Below are 16,928 nucleotides of genomic sequence, written 5' to 3'. Positions count from 1 at the left end.
GTATATATGTGTATGTATGAGCAACTCGATAAATAATAATATGTATGTACGAACAACTCGATAAATAATAATAATAATAAAATAAAGAGCCTTAAACAGAACAACATGTGCGGAAGCATCGGAGTGTGTATATATGAATGCTACACAGTATTCATCTATAGACATCCACATATGGTGAAACACATGTGAAGAACCTCTCACACACTCACAGCTCCCTGACAAGAGAGAGCAAGCTTAGCTGCCAACACCCACACATCGTGTCAGCAAAGCAGACAGCCCGCCTACTTTCATACCTTTCACTGTATTTCCGACTACTATACTTCCCTTCACCTATGCCTCTCCTTCCTTCTTACTCTCCCCCCCCCCCTCATAAAAAAGGGTGGTGGTATTGCCCTCCCCTCTGGTGTTGCTAGGATGCTGGTTGTGTGTTCCCTTCTTGTCTCTGGGACTGTTGTGTTGGGGGCTGTGATATCCGGGTTTACTCCTCTCTCTCTGCGCTTCCTCCTTGTCTCTGCTTCCCTGGCTCTCTCCTCCATCGTCCTGTCCCTCTGCAGGAATACTTTTTTGTATTCCTCCACATACTGCAGATGACTCTTCTTTTCTAGAATAACCTCCGTCATGGTCTCGTTTGTAAACACCACCTTTACAAGTCGGTTTCTGTCCTTGTTGTACCAGCCCAACCTGAAAACCTTCTCAATGTTTTGTGCAGGCCCTTCCATCTGTAACCCCTTCAGTATCCCATGTACTGCCTCCCTGTCCTTGCTATTCCATTCCTGCCTATTGGATCTTTCCTGTTCTTAGATGCCTACAACTACCACTGATATTTTTCTTTCCAGCTGCTGACTGGTGCAACTAGCTGCTTCCTGTGAGGTAGCTGCTTGCATGGCTACCTCCCTCACTGTGTCCATTGCTTCTGAGCTCTTTCTCAGTATTTCCACAAATGTTTCAGGTACAGAGGCAATTCCTTCCAATGCAACATACCCACCTTCCCTTTGGATGACAATCTGATGCTCAGCCTCTTTATTTTTCTCAGTGAGGGATTTGAACTCCTCCCTTGCTGATGTCAGCTCACATTGCAGGTTGTTAATTGTACTCCTCATTTCTTGTATCTCCCTCCTGAATTCCTCCAAAACTTGGACTAATATTTCCTTCGTTTGGTCATGTTGACTATTCCCTGTGTCCCTGTTGCGTCCTCCTGCCATTGTGTCCCTTTCCCTAATATGTTTGAATAGGGTTAAGCAGGAGGGAGGTGGGGCAGAGAGAGAGAGCAAAAGAGCCAGAGCAGGTGAGAGAGAGAGAGACAGAGCAAGAGAGAGTGAGCAAGATAGAGAGAGAGGCAGAGAGGGAGAGCAAGAGAGAGGGAGAGCAAGAGAGAGAGGGAGCAAGAGAGAGAGGGCAAGAGAGAGCAAGAAAGATAGGGAGAGGGCGAGAAAGAGGGAGAGAGGGGAAGAGGGCGAGAGAGGGAGAGAGGGGCTAGAGAGGGAGAGGCAAGAGTGTCCCAACAAGGACAGAGAGAGAGAGAGAGAGAGAGAGAGAGAGAGAGAGAGAGAGAGAGAGAGAGAGAGAGAGAGAGAGAGAGAGAGAGAGAGAGAGAGAGAACAGGGAGGACATTAGAGAGGGAGGGTGGGGTGGGGGGAGGAGGGAGATTGTATGTCATTCTATCTATGGTGTCCAGTTCTCGTGTAGGTGTGTGTGTGTGTGTGTGTGTGTGTGTGTGTGTGTGTGTGTGTGTGTGTGTGTGTGTTTGTTTGTAGGGGGGGATGCATGGGAAACTGGGGGGTGGGATGGGGGGAGATGGTCACTTCAGGTCAGGTAGTGGGAGAGGGTGAGGGAGATGGAGGGGGGTCCCACTAGGTGAGAGGGTTTTGGGGGTACGGGGGGAATATCTAGTATGCTACAGAAGAAGTGAGAAAAGGGGGGGGGGGGTAATGTATGTGAGTGTGTACTCACCTAGTTGTACTCACCTAGCTGTGTTTGCGGGGGTTGAGCTCTGGCTCTTTGGTCCCGCCTCTCAACCGTCAATCAACAGGTGTACAGATTCCTGAGCCTATTGGGTTTTATCATATCTAGACTTGAAACTGTGAATGAAGTCAGCTTGAAACATGATAGAGGTTTACAAGTGGATGAATGTACATAACAGGGGGGATATTAATAGGGTATTAAAAATATCAACACAAGACAGAACACGAAACAATGGGTGTAAATTGGATAAGTTTAGATGTAGGAAAGACTTGGGTAAATACTGGTTCAGTAACAGGGTTGTTGATTTGTGGAACCAATTGCCGCGTAACGTGGTGGAGGTGGTGTCCCTCGATTGTTTCAAGCGCGGGTTGGACAAGTATATGAGTGGGATTGGGTGGTTATAGAATAGGAGCTGCCTCGTATGGGCCAATAGGCCTTCTGCAGTTACCTTTGTTCTTATGTTCTTATGAAACTGTGAGTGAAGTGAAGCCATCACTTCCTAATGCATTCCATTTGTCAACCACTCTGACACTAAAAAAGTTCTTTCTAATATCTTTGTGGCTCATTTGGGCACTCAGTTTCCACCTGTGTCCCCTTGTGCGTGTGCCCCTTGTGTTAAATAGCCTGTCTTTATCTACCCTATCAATTCCCTTCAGAATCTTGAATGTGATCATGTCCCCCCTAACTCTTCTGTCTTCCAGCGAAGTGACAGTGTGTGTGTGTGTGTGTGTGTATATGTGTGTATGGTCAGTGGTAGGGGAGAGTAGGAGGGAGTGTTTTGGGAGAGTGGGAGTGGGAGTGGGGGGAAGTGTTTTGGGAGAGTTAGATGGGGGGTAAGAGGAGGGGGTGGAGTAAGAGGATTTGTGACCTTATCGCCTTTGCCACAAGGTGTTAAGTCCCTCCTACCCTGACTAAGCGTGTACTTGTGTATGCGTGTGCGTGTACTTGTGTGTGCATGTACTTGTGTGTGCGTGTGCGTGTGTACGTGTGTGCATGTGTCACGAGGGCTAATTGAATGTCAACCTCTACCTGGAATGTGCCACTTTGAGATATAAAATATATGTGCGCGTGTGTGTTTATTAGTTGTGTTTTTGCGGGGGTTGAGCTTTGCTCTTTCGGCCCGCCTCTCAACTGTAAATCAACTGTTTACTAACTACTTTTTTGTTTTGTTTTTTTTTCCACACCACACACACACACCCCAGGAAGCAGCCCGTGACAGCTGACTAACTCCCAGGTACCTATTTACTGCTAGGTAACAGGGGCACTTAGGGTGAAAGAAACTTTGCCCATTTGTTTCTGCCTCGTGCGGGAATCGAACCCGCGCCACAGAATTACGAGTCCTGCGCGCTATCCACCAGGCTACGAGGCCCCTGTCTGCTGTGTGTCTGTCTGTCTGTGCGTGCGTGCATGTACGTGTGTGTGTGTGTGTGCGTGCCAGTACGTCTGTGTGCGTGCGTGTGCTATAGTGTGCGCGGGAGTGTGTGCGTGAGTGTATGAACGTGCGTGCGTGCGGTTGCTGGTGGGTGGGTGAGGTGTTGTCTTCAGATTACAGCGGAGGGATTAGCGGCTTATCTGGGTTCCCAGTGAGCCCACAGTTGCTATCCTTGTTACCTGACTACCAATTACGATTGTATTATTGAATGGAATGCATTAGTGTCTATGATATGATATTATATAAACCTTGCACACTGTTGGAGACTTATGAGAGACACTTACCAGCCAGCCCCCACAAGCACTCCAGGTCTCCACGTGGGTCCCAGCTGGTGCGACTGATGCTGCCTCAAGGAATCGATCTTCATTAACTATCTTCACTAAATTCACTAAGACAATTCACCACGAGATGTGATCAATGTGTTGCATTACAATGCCACTGTTCTTGTTGTTGTTGTTGTTAAAGATTCGCTACTTGGAACAAACAGTTCCAAGTAGCACGGGCTATGGTGAGCCCGTAGGTACTGTTCGATTTACACTGTCCTGATTCCCACTGCACAGTACACCCTACAAGGGTACACCCTTGACCCTATTGTTCCCTTGGTATACACGGACCGCTGCCCCTACACATGGCTGACCCAAGACTGTGACTGTGTGTGTGTGTGTGTGTGTGTGTGTGTGTGTGTGTGTGTGTGTGTGTGTGTGTGTGTGTGTACTCACCTATTTGTATTCACCTATTTGTGCTTGCAGGGGTTGAGCTCTGGCTCTTTGGTCCCGCCTCTCAACTGTCAATCAACTGGTGTAGAGGTTCCTGAGCCTTTTGGGCTCTATCATATCTACACTTGAAATTGTGTATGGAGTCAGCCTCCACCACATCACTGCCTAATGCATTTCATTTGTCAACTACTCTGACACAAAAAAAATTCTTTCTAATATCTCTGTTGCTCATTTGGGCACTCAGTTTCCACCTGTGTCCCCTAGTGCGTGTGCCTCTTGTGTTAAATAGCCTGTCTTTATCTACCCTGTCAAATCCTCTGAGAATCTTGTACGTGGTGATCATATCCCCCCTAACTCTTCCGTCTTCTAGCGACGTGAGGTTTAATTCCTATAGTCTCTCCTCGTAGCTCATACCTCTCAGCTCTGGTACTAGTCTGGTGGCAAACCTTTGAACTTTTTCCAGTTTGGTCTTGTGCTTGACTAGATATGTGTGGGAACCGACCTGTGAGATTTATATTTATTTAATTTATATGAATTTATATTTACGTTAATTTATATACTTCGATAGCAATTTGTATAATGATAAGTGGACTGTATTTCTGCAATAATCTCATAATCTCACAAATCGATCCTCTACACATTAGGGGGGGTTTAATAGTTTATATATATATGCAGCCAATCAAACTACAAAATTAACTACATACATTGAAGAGGTTCCTTATCTTATAGTACAGCAGGTTAGTCCACCAGGTATAACTAGGGTGTAGACACCTAATTATCCTCTTTGAGGTAGCTTCCATATCACCCAGTAACTGGTGCACAAATCTTGCATCCTCGACTTGACCTGTCAAAAGTGCGCTAGCTGTGAAGCCAGAATCCTATATATGACAAGCTATATCAGAGAAAACAGTACATGGAACATGAAGACCTGGCTTAATTACCTTTAGTTTGAGGCTTCCATGTGATCTAACCGGGTCACCCTATATAATGACATTAATGGCCACTAATGATAAATAATGGGTTTCGGAAAGAACACTTAACTTGATTTGTTGACAGCGTGTTGACAGATGGTACACCTTTGGTATCCATAACACTACGTCCAAGTAAAATTAACAGGAGCCGAATTTGCTCCCGTGTGAGCCTCTGGTCTCGTATAACAATGGCTGCCCTCCTTCCCCACTGACGCCTGGCCTACTTTGTCCAGATTTCAGAAAGTGATAGAAGGGTCACATTTACTCTACTTTAATATTGATAATTAAGTTAATTTATATAAGATGTTTTTATGATGGTAAAGTCCAAAGACTAATGTATTTAAGAATAATTCCCAGCAGAATAGCTGGTGAATTATAATAGTATGTGGTGATGATATCCCATTTTCTTTAGACGGTAATTCCACTACAAGTTACGTTTTCTATGGGTAACTTGTTGGTAATACAGCTATTATCTGTATGATTATTAAATGGTGTCGGATTTTCCGACATAATTCCCCAGGGGGCTGCTCACGGGTCGAAGTCCTATTTAGAACAGACGAACACCGATACTCCTCCTTCGAATTATTAGATTAATTTGATGTTAGTAGTTAGTAATCACACATTTGTGCGTCTGTTCGTACAGGACGGATGTCCCGTACTAGAGTTGCAGGGGTTAGAAGTCTAATGCGATTTCATTTCCCTGTCAACTCTTGAAAGGCTAATATTCAAGCCTAATTACATATTATTTAACCCAGAAGACTGGAAGTGATCAAGTACTACAGTCAAGTATGATTCAGGGACTGCAGTGAGATCAGTGACATTAGATATAACTTGAAGTTTCTTCAGGTAACTGGTCACTGATATATAAACACTGAGGCCCATGGAATACATCTTGATTAAATAATAAATGTATCAAATCAGTCATCAGATTTATTGGGGTTTAATTTAGTTAATTGATTCAGAAGATTGAATAGCTCATCATTAAAGTAAAGTATGGTTCTGAGACTGCAGTGGGTTCAGTGACATTGGTCGCAGTGACTTGTAGCTGTTTTAGGCTACTGTTCACTGATTTGCCACTGAGGCCTCATGAACTCATCTTCAGCTTCAAATGATGATACTAACATCAACTTCTGTTGGTATAGTCAGCTGTAATCTCCTTAGTATAATGCTACTGGAGAAATATAATCAGCTGACAAATTTAGGTTTCTACTGGTATTGTTTATCTGCAGGCATAGGTCTCCTCAGGCTTGATACTGGGCCTGAGAGTAATTTACCTCCTGCAGAGTTTAACATGGTTATACCCTGATATTTAGTAGGGCTACCGATGAATCGATGACAATAGTCTGTCCCTACAAGGAGACCGAAGTCGGTGAGGTGATCAGACTTAATATTATCTGCCAATTTTATTCCTCTATTTCTCAGGAATTTGGCTGTTGCTCTCAGACCTTGAACTTGTAGGTCTACTGGTATTTTGTCCACCACAATGGCTTGTACTCGACAGACGTACCTGCCTAAGCGTACTGATGGTTGAACCACCTGGTAGACTTGAGGTCCTGCATCTGTTATAAACCCTGAGATATTGAATGACATCTGGGCTACAGGCCTTAATTGTAGTTCTTCTGCCAACTTTTTGGTGATATATGTTCTTTGGGATCCTTGGTCAAACAACCCACGGGTATGGACCTTGGCCCTCTTATTCAGGATGGTAATTTGGGCAGTAGGCAAAGTCGTATTACCTTTAGACTTTGCTGATTGGACACTCTTTGTTTGTTGCACCTTGCAGTACTGTACTGAGGTGGGAATGCTATCTTCCACCTTGGGGTTTGGAGACGTTGTTTTGGTGTCTCTGCACAATGCTGCATGGTGCTGACCTTTGTTACACCTATTACAAGGGTGTAATTGGGTATCACAATCCTTGATGTTATGTTTCCTGAGGCACCTCGTGCAATGTTGCAAATCTTTGAGTCGCTCAACACGGGCGTCACTATCAGGAAAATTAGAGCAGTGGTACATTGAATGTTTCTCATTGCAGAACAAACATGTTCCATAGCTTCCAGTACCCTTTGGTGTCACGTTCTTGGATGACACAGTAACTATAGGCTTGGAGGGTCCCACTGCATATACGCCCACACTGCCACTGTTCCACTTTGGTGTTGAATTATATTGTCTAGATTGAGTTGGAGTACCTTTGGTACTCTGTGGTTTACTATTATTGGTTTCTGAGGGTTTACTTGGTGGTTTTAATTTGTCATGTGTTCGTAATTGATGAACTACTGACTTTAAACCTTCAGATATTTCATTCATGGATAAGATACTTTTATTGTAATGAGCACTCATTTGTCTCAATATGTCCCTAGGTATTTTCTCCTGGACAATTATTTTCAAGACCCACTCAGCCCCGTTTGTATCTGCTGTCAGGCTGAGGGCATTGATCAATGATTCTACCTCCAGCTTGAAGACTTGGAGTGAATCAGCTGAAGCCTCCGGTGGGGGTAAATGCAACAGCTCATGAACTAAATGTGATGTTCTTACTTCTGGATCAGCATAATTATCCTTGAGGAGTTTTACTGCCAGATCATAGCCGTCATTAGTTAATCTCAGATGGGATACTACTGTTTTAGCCTCACCTGATAATTGGCCTTGCAAATAAGAGAATTTACTACTCTTTGGTAAAGATTGTTTTGAGTCTACAAGGTCAACGAATTTGTTCCAAAATTCGTCCCAATCTTCCTCATCCTTTCCTGAGAAAGTGGGTAAATTAATTGGAGGGAGTCGAGCTTCTGCTTGACTCGTATTAGATGCAACTGTTGTTGTTGTTGCTGTTGCCTTGTTCTGGGCAATTAATTTGACATAAGGCTGTAACGTGGCCTGAGTGTGATCTTCATAATTCGCAAGATCAACCATAATGTCGTCTATTTCTGTTTCTGATAAATTGGTGTTGGCAAGTTCAGCCACATATGTTGCTATTTGACATTTGATTTGCTCAAATTTACCTGCAGCTGCTTGATAATAGCTTTCCAGGTCAGCATAATCAACTGTTGATTGTTGTGACAAATCTTCACATTTCTTGATCTGTCTTGTTAAGTGGCCTTTAAGACCTGCAAGGGTTCTTTTCATTCTCCCTGCATTATCCATCCTGGCTAGTTGGTGAAGCCTTGTGGGGCTTGTATTTGGGCTGCTCATAATACTGAACAAGCACTGATGGTAGCCTAGGGTTAAATTCTGCACTCACTAGGCAATAATCCTACCTCTACTAGAGGTTAGCACTTAAAATTAATACACATTATATATATACAATCATCCACACTAATGATTTGAGTGATAAACCAGTGTCACTGGAAGTACCTTTAGGTTAGCTCTTCTATATCACCCTAGGATGGTAGAGACACTAATTAATCACTCAAAGGTGTAATGATCATAAGTAATTTATTATATATACAACTCAACTCGAGTTGTTAAAAATTACACCCAAAATAGGGTCTGGACCATTCATTAATGGTGTTAGGTTGTTCAATATAGTACAACTGACTATTGTAATAATGGGACTAGGATGAACAATAATAGTTCAACTAGTCATATCCTACCCTGTTGTGGGTTGGCAATTAGTAAATATTATACTGTGAACACTAGTGCAGTATATATTAAATAATTCTCTATTTTGGAGAAATAATATACACAATTATTGATAATAGCCTCTTAATTAGCCTCTATGAAACTTCTAATATTATCTAGAAGTATTAAATATTATTAGTGACCTCGCGAAATAAAGTCCACAAAATTCGTAGATAATCTCTCGCGAAATGTAACACCACGAAATCCGTGAACAATCTCGCGAAGACACAGTCACTAATTTGGCTGGATTCTATATTAGCGCTGTCATTTCACGAAATAACACGCCACCAAATATCTGTGGGTGTGCATGAAACCGCTGACGAAGCTGAACTGGGCTGAGGGAGGCTCCCACGAGGCTTCGCCGCTGTCTAGACTGGCTTTGTTTAAATAACACTGCACTAGTATATTTAATGAATCCACTGGTTAACTGGTTCATCCGGTACTAAGATGACCAAATGTGGGTTCAAAGGATCAAATAATCCGTCATCCGGTTCGAAGATGACCAAATAATGTGGGAACCGACCTGTGAGATTTATATTTATTTAATTTATATGAATTTATATTTACGTTAATTTATATACTTCGATAGCAATTTGTATAATGATAAGTGGACTGTATTTCTGCAATAATCTCATAATCTCACAAATCGATCCTCTACACATTAGGGGGGGTTTAATAGTTTATATATATATGCAGCCAATCAAACTACAAAATTAACTACATACATTGAAGAGGTTCCTTATCTTATAGTACAGCAGGTTAGTCCACCAGGTATAACTAGGGTGTAGACACCTAATTATCCTCTTTGAGGTAGCTTCCATATCACCCAGTAACTGGTGCACAAATCTTGCATCCTCGACTTGACCTGTCAAAAGTGCGCTAGCTGTGAAGCCAGAATCCTATATATGACAAGCTATATCAGAGAAAACAGTACATGGAACATGAAGACCTGGCTTAATTACCTTTAGTTTGAGGCTTCCATGTGATCTAACCGGGTCACCCTATATAATGACATTAATGGCCACTAATGATAAATAATGGGTTTCGGAAAGAACACTTAACTTGATTTGTTGACAGCGTGTTGACAGATGGTACACCTTTGGTATCCATAACACTACGTCCAAGTAAAATTAACAGGAGCCGAATTTGCTCCCGTGTGAGCCTCTGGTCTCGTATAACAATGGCTGCCCTCCTTCCCCACTGACGCCTGGCCTACTTTGTCCAGATTTCAGAAAGTGATAGAAGGGTCACATTTACTCTACTTTAATATTGATAATTAAGTTAATTTATATAAGATGTTTTTATGATGGTAAAGTCCAAAGACTAATGTATTTAAGAATAATTCCCAGCAGAATACCTGGTGAATTATAATAGTATGTGGTGATGATATCCCGTTTTCTTTAGACGGTAATTCCACTACAAGTTACGTTTTCTATGGGTAACTTGTTGGTAATACAGCTATTATCTGTATGATTATTAAATGGTGTCGGATTTTCCGACAATATGGACTCTATGCTGGGGCTGTATACTCCAGGATTGGTCTGACATAGGTGGTATACAAAGTTATGAATGATTCCTTGCATAAGTGTCTAAATGCCGTTCTTATGTTAGCCAACCTGGCATATGCTGCTGATGTTATCCTCTTGATATGGGCTTCAGGGGACAGGTCTGGCATGATATCAACCCCCAGGTCTTTCTCTCTCTCTGACTCGTGTAGAATTTCATCTCCCAAATGATGCCTTGTAACTGGCCTCCTGCTCCTTACACCTATCTTCATTACATTACATTTGCTTGGGTTAAGCTCTAACAAACATTTGTTCGACCATTCCTTAAGTTTGTCTAGGTCTTATTGAAGCCTCAAGCAGTCCTCCTCTGTCTTAATCCTTCTCATAATTTTGGCATCGTCAACAAACATTGAGAGGAATGCGTCTATACCCTCCGGGAAATCGTTCACGTTTATCAGAAACATGATAGGACCGAGTACAGAGCCCTGTGGGACTCCACTGGTGACTTCACGCCAATCAGAGGTCTCACCCCTCACTGTAACTCTTTGCTTCCTATTGCTTAGGTATTCCCTTATCCAATAGAGCACTTTACCAGTTACTCCTGCCTGTCTCTCCAGCTTATGTTTCAGCCTCTTATGGGGGACTGTATCAAAGGCTTTCCGACAATCCAAAAAATGCAGTGTTCCCAGCCTTCTCTTTCTTCCTTATTCTTTGTCACCTGATCGTAGAATTCTATTTAGCAAGTAATGCAAGATTTATCCTCCCTGAACCCGTGTTGGCGATATGTCACGAAGTCCCTTCTCTCCAGATGTGTGTGTGTGTGTGTACTCACCTAGTTGTGTTTGCGAGATTTGAGCTCTGGCTCTTTGGTCCCGTCTCTCAACCGTCAATCAACCGGTGTACAGATTCCTGAGCCTACTGGGCTCTATCATATATAGACTTGAAACTGTGTATGGAGTCAGCCTCCACCACATCACTTCCTAATGCATTCCATTTGTCAACCACTCTGACACTAAAAAAGTTCTTTCTAATATCTCTGTGGCTCATTTGGGCACTCAGTTTCCACCTGTGTCCCCTTGTGCGTGTGCCCCTTGTGTTAAACAGCCTGTCTTTATCAACCCTGTCGATTCCCTTGAGGATCTTGAATGTGCTGATCATGTCCCCCCTAACTCTTCTGTCTTCCAACGAAGTGAGGTTTAATTCCCGTAGTCTCTCCTCGTAGCTCATACCTCTCAGCTCGGGTACTAGTCTGGTGGCAAACCTTTGAACCTTTTCCATTTTAGTCTTATGCTTGACTAGATATGGACTCCATGCTGGTGCCGCATACTCCAGGATTGGTCTGACATGTGTGGTATATAATGTTCTGAAAGATTCCTTACACAAGTTTCTAAAGGCCGTTCTTATGTTAGCCAACCTGGCATATGCTGCTGCTCTTATCCTCTTGATATGAGCTTCAGGGGACAGGTCTGGCGTGATATCAACCCCCAGGTCTTTCTCTCTCTCGGACTCTTGAAGTATTTCATCTCCCAAGTGATACCTTGTATCTGGTCTCCTGCTTCCTACCCCTATCTTCATTACATTACATTTGCTTGGATTAAACTCTAACAGCCATTTGTTCGACCATTCCTGCAGCTTGTCCAGGTCTTCTTGAAGCCTCAAGCTGTCCTCCTTTGTCTTAATCCTTCTCATAATTTTGGCGTCGTCAGCAAACATTGAGAGGAATGAGTCTATACCCTCTGGGAGATCATTTACGTATATCAGAAACAGGATAGGTCCAAGTACAGAGCTCTGTGGGACTCCACTGGTGACTTCACGCCAGTCTGAGGTCTCACCCCTCACTGTAACTCTCTGCTTCCTATTGTTTAGGTACTCCCTTATCCACTGGAGAGCCCTACCAGTTACTCCTGCCTGTTTCTCCACCTTATGCATCAACCTTTTATGGGGTACTGTGTCAAAGGCTTTCCGACAGTCCAAAAAAATGCAGTCCGCCCTCCCTTCTTTTTCTTGTTTAATCTTTGTCACCTGATCGTAGAATTCTATCTATTGTGTGTGTGTGTGTGTGTGTGTGTGTGTGTGTGTGTGTGTGTGTGTGTGTGTGTGTGTGTGTGTGGTGGAGGGGTGTAGGGTGAGGAGGGTGGAAAGGTGTGAGAGGTTTTCTGGTGGTGACTCCTTTCTCACCTATGTGCCAAGAAACTAGTCCCAAATGAGCTGTATATTTCTCAAGATTCGATTGTGTTATTTTTGCTAATATCCATGCCTAAATTTTATAATAAATGAACACTGTACACCGGGTGAAATAACCTCCACCAACCAGCACATAATAAAGTGAATAATGGTTGTTTTGCCTGATATTCACATAACCAACACTGAGGACAGCACACTCCTAGGTGCTCCTCTTAGAGGGAATGCCATCGACGAGGTCCTAGGTAAGAAGATCACTGACCTAAAGATGATGAACAAGAGGATAGAAGACATCGACGCTGATGATGCACTTTACTTCATCACCAGATGCTTGTCCCTCCCCAGGCTGACCTACTTAATTAGATGTTCGCCATCTTTCAACAATATTAAATTAGAAGAGTATGACAGCTTGCTGAAATCAACACTAGAAAAAGCCCTCAATCTTTCCCTCAGCGACTCACAGTGGAAACTGGCCTCCCTTCCTGTCAGACTCGGGGGCCTTGGCTTGCGCACAGCAACACAAATTGCTGTACCAGCGTTCTTGTCCTCTTCAGTGGCGTCTGACAACTTGGTGAAGGAAATCCTATCTGAGCACCTAGTTAAACAGGCAGGGATACATGATCCCGGCTTTACAGACTGCACCACCAAATAGGTCTCTCTCGCTGGACCAGCACCCCAACCATTGCTTTCTGAAACCCATAAGCAATCCAGTTAGGATCATATATATGTATATGTGTATATATATATATATATATATATATATATATATATATATATATATATATATATATATATATATATATGAATGCGGGATATTTTTTTTTATTTGATGCATTTGTGCTTTGAACCCTACTGTTTATGTATTTGTTGTGTAATGGGTTCGGTTTGTTTTTCATGTATTTTGTGAATTAAGGTCTTGTGTCTAGCCTTTTATTTGACCGTGTTCCCTTATATTGTCCTGTTTATCTGTGGATAACTGAATGTTTGAGGTTGAAGGCTTCCCATATATTGTCTTCTTGTACTTACTTCTAATCACTTCCGAAGCCCTAAATCAGAAGATAGTAAATACAGAATATGCGGTCATATTCAATGAGACATATATATATATATATATATATATATATATATATATATATATATATATATATATATATATAATGAGACATAATATATATAATATGTATATATGTATATAATATGCGTTCATATTCAATGAGACATATATATATAATATATATATATAGCAGGCAGGAATACAACAGGATACAACAGAATACAACAGCAGGAATACACGATCCTGCTTTCACTGAATGTTCAAATCAGTGGGATGTTCTTACAGCCCCAGCAACCATTATAGAGCCAACAAAACAACACAAACAGTCCGGCTGGGACCACCCTCTAGTGGAAAAAGTAGCTGATGCCATGCTCAGCGCCGCAACATCAGACAAGGAGAAAGCCCGCCTCAGAGCAGTGCGTGCCCCCCATGCAGGAGACTTCCTCCTGGCAATACCCATGTCAGCAATGGGCACGCGCCTAGATCCAGAATCCCTTCATGTAGCAGTGGCCCTCCGCCTTGGTGCCCCAATTCACACTGAATACAAGTGTATTTGGAACAGGGTGGAAGCAGACCAATACGGACTGCATGGGTTGCATTGCGGAAGCACAAAGGGCAGGCATGCAAGACACAACGAGGTCAATGACATCATCAAGAGAAGCCTCGTCTCAGCTAGGTGCCCAGCGGAGAGAGAACCTCGCATCCTAGGGGTCCAAAACCCGGATTTCCCCGCACTTCGCCCTGATGGCATCACCATATACTCATAGAAGGAGGGTAGACAGTTGGTGTGGGACTACACATGTGTATCCACCCTGGCTGACACCTATGTACACTTCGGAGCTGATCAAGCAGGTGGGGCAGCCAACCACAGGGAAACAGCAAAATCACTCAAGTACAGGCGACTGGAAGGTCAATACCTCTTTGTTCCCATAGTGTTTGAGACGCATGGCCCCTGGGGCAAGAGTGCCTCGGGATTTCTCAAGGAGTTGGGTTCCAAGCTCATTGCGGTCACCAGAGACCCAAGGGCTTCCAGTTTTTTGTTTCAGAGCCTCAGTGTGGCGATCCAGAGGGGAAATGATTGCTGCGTCCTCGGTTCCTGTCCGGAAGCGGACGAGCTTCAAGAGATCCATAACCTTTAGGCATTTGTCTTCTATGTTTTGTAACCTTTAAATACACAATAAAGCACAAAAAAAAAGGAAGGGGGTAGTAGGAGAAAAGCACACAGAAACGGTATTGGAGGGGACCTACATTCCCTCCAATGCATTATGTGTGGTTTCCTCCGAGGCTAAGGGTCCCCCTTCTTCCAGCCAGAGGTGGTACTCCCTTCCCTATTTAAAAAATAATAATAATATATATATATATATTATATATATATATATATATAATGAGACATATATATATATATATGTATATAATGAGACATATATATATATATATATATATATATGTATATATATATATATATATATATATATATATATATATATGTCGTACCTAGTAGCCAGAACGCACTTCTCAGCCTATTATGCAAGGCCCGATTTGCCTAATAAGCCAAATTTTCCTGAATTAATATATTTTCTCTATTTTTTTTCTAATGAAATGATAAAGCTACCCATTTCATTATGTATGAGGTCAATTGCTTTTTATTGGAGTTAAAATTAACGTAGATATATGACCGAACCTAACCAACCCTACCTAACCTAACCTAACCTATCTTTATAGGTTAGGTTAGGTTAGGTAGCCGAAAAAGTTAGGTTAGGTTAGGTTAGGTAGGTTAGGTAGTCGAAAAAACATTAATTCATGAAAACTTTGCTTATTAGGCAAATCGGGCCATGTATAGTAGGCTGAGAAGTGCGTTCTGGCTACTAGGTACGACATATATACATATATATATACATATATATATACATATATATACATATATATATATACATATATATATACATATATATATACATATATATATACATATATATATATATATATATATATATATATATATATATATATATATATATATATATATATACATATATATATATATACATATATATATACATATATATATACATATATATATATACATATATATATACATATATATATGTCGTACCTAGTAGCCAGAACTCACTTCTCAGCCTACTATGCAAGGCCCAATTTGCCTAATAAGCCAAGTTTTCATGAATTAATTGTTTTTCGACAACCTAACCTACCTAACCTAACCTAACCTAACTTTTTCTGCTACCTAACCTAAACTAACCTATAAAGATAGGTTAGGTTAGGTTAGGTAGGGTTGGTTAGGTTTGGTCATATATCTACGTTAATTTAAACTAAAATAAACAAAAATTGACCTCATACATAATGAAATGGGTAGTTTTATCATTTCACAAGAAAAAAATTAGAGAAAATTTATTAATGCAGGAAAACTTGGCTTATTAGGCAAATCGGGCCTTGCATAGTAGGCTGAGAAGTGCGTTCTGGCTATTAGGTACGACATATATACATATATATATATACATATATATATACATATATATATACATATATATATACATATATATATACATATATATATACATATACATATATATATATATATATATATATATATATATATATATATATATATATATATATATATATATAGATAGATAGATAGATACAGCGATAGCAGACGGCTTGACGTTTGCGAGGCACTACACTTTAAGAAGTCAACACCAGCAATCAACAGCCAGTTAATGCACAACTATATTCTACCCACCTCAAGACTCCGCTCCAATATAGAAGCATCAAGAAATATGGACCAATAGGCTTTCTACAATCACTTCCATTCAATTCCCATTGTTTCGTGTTCTGTCTTGTGTTGATGAATTTAATACCCTATTAATACCACCTCACCCCATCCACCTCACTCAAATGTAGATATAAACAAATCGGAGATGTGTAAGTTCTATTCAGTTGTGTATGTGTAAACTAAAGTCTTTCAAAATGTAATAAGTTTTACGAAACGCGCCCAAGTGTCGCGTCAGACTAGAAATAAAAATGAATTTTGGAGAATTGATTTTTGAATTACCACCAGCAGTGAAAAGAAATGTACGAAAGATTGAGAAAATTCGTGTTAGAATTATTAATCTTACCTTTTCGGTCATATTTAATAATATATGTCTACAGGAGAGACTGCTACCAAAATATACTAATATATATATATATATATATATATATATATATATATATATATATATATATATATATATATATATATATATGTCGTACCTAGTAGCCAGAACGCACTTCTCAGCCTACTATGCAAGGCCCGATTTGCCTAATAAGCCATGAATTAATTGTTTTTCGACTACCTAACCTACCTAACCTAACCTAACTTTTTCGGCTACCTAACCTAACCTAACCTATAAAGAGAGGTTAGGTTAGGTTAGGTAGGGTTGGTTAGGTTCGGTCATATATCTACGTTAATTTTAACTAAAAATAAAAAAAAAT

Source organism: Procambarus clarkii, chromosome 39 (assembly GCF_040958095.1).
Source record: "Procambarus clarkii isolate CNS0578487 chromosome 39, FALCON_Pclarkii_2.0, whole genome shotgun sequence".
Lineage (NCBI taxonomy): Eukaryota > Metazoa > Arthropoda > Malacostraca > Decapoda > Cambaridae > Procambarus > Procambarus clarkii.
Note: the sequence above shows the minus strand (reverse complement) of the source record.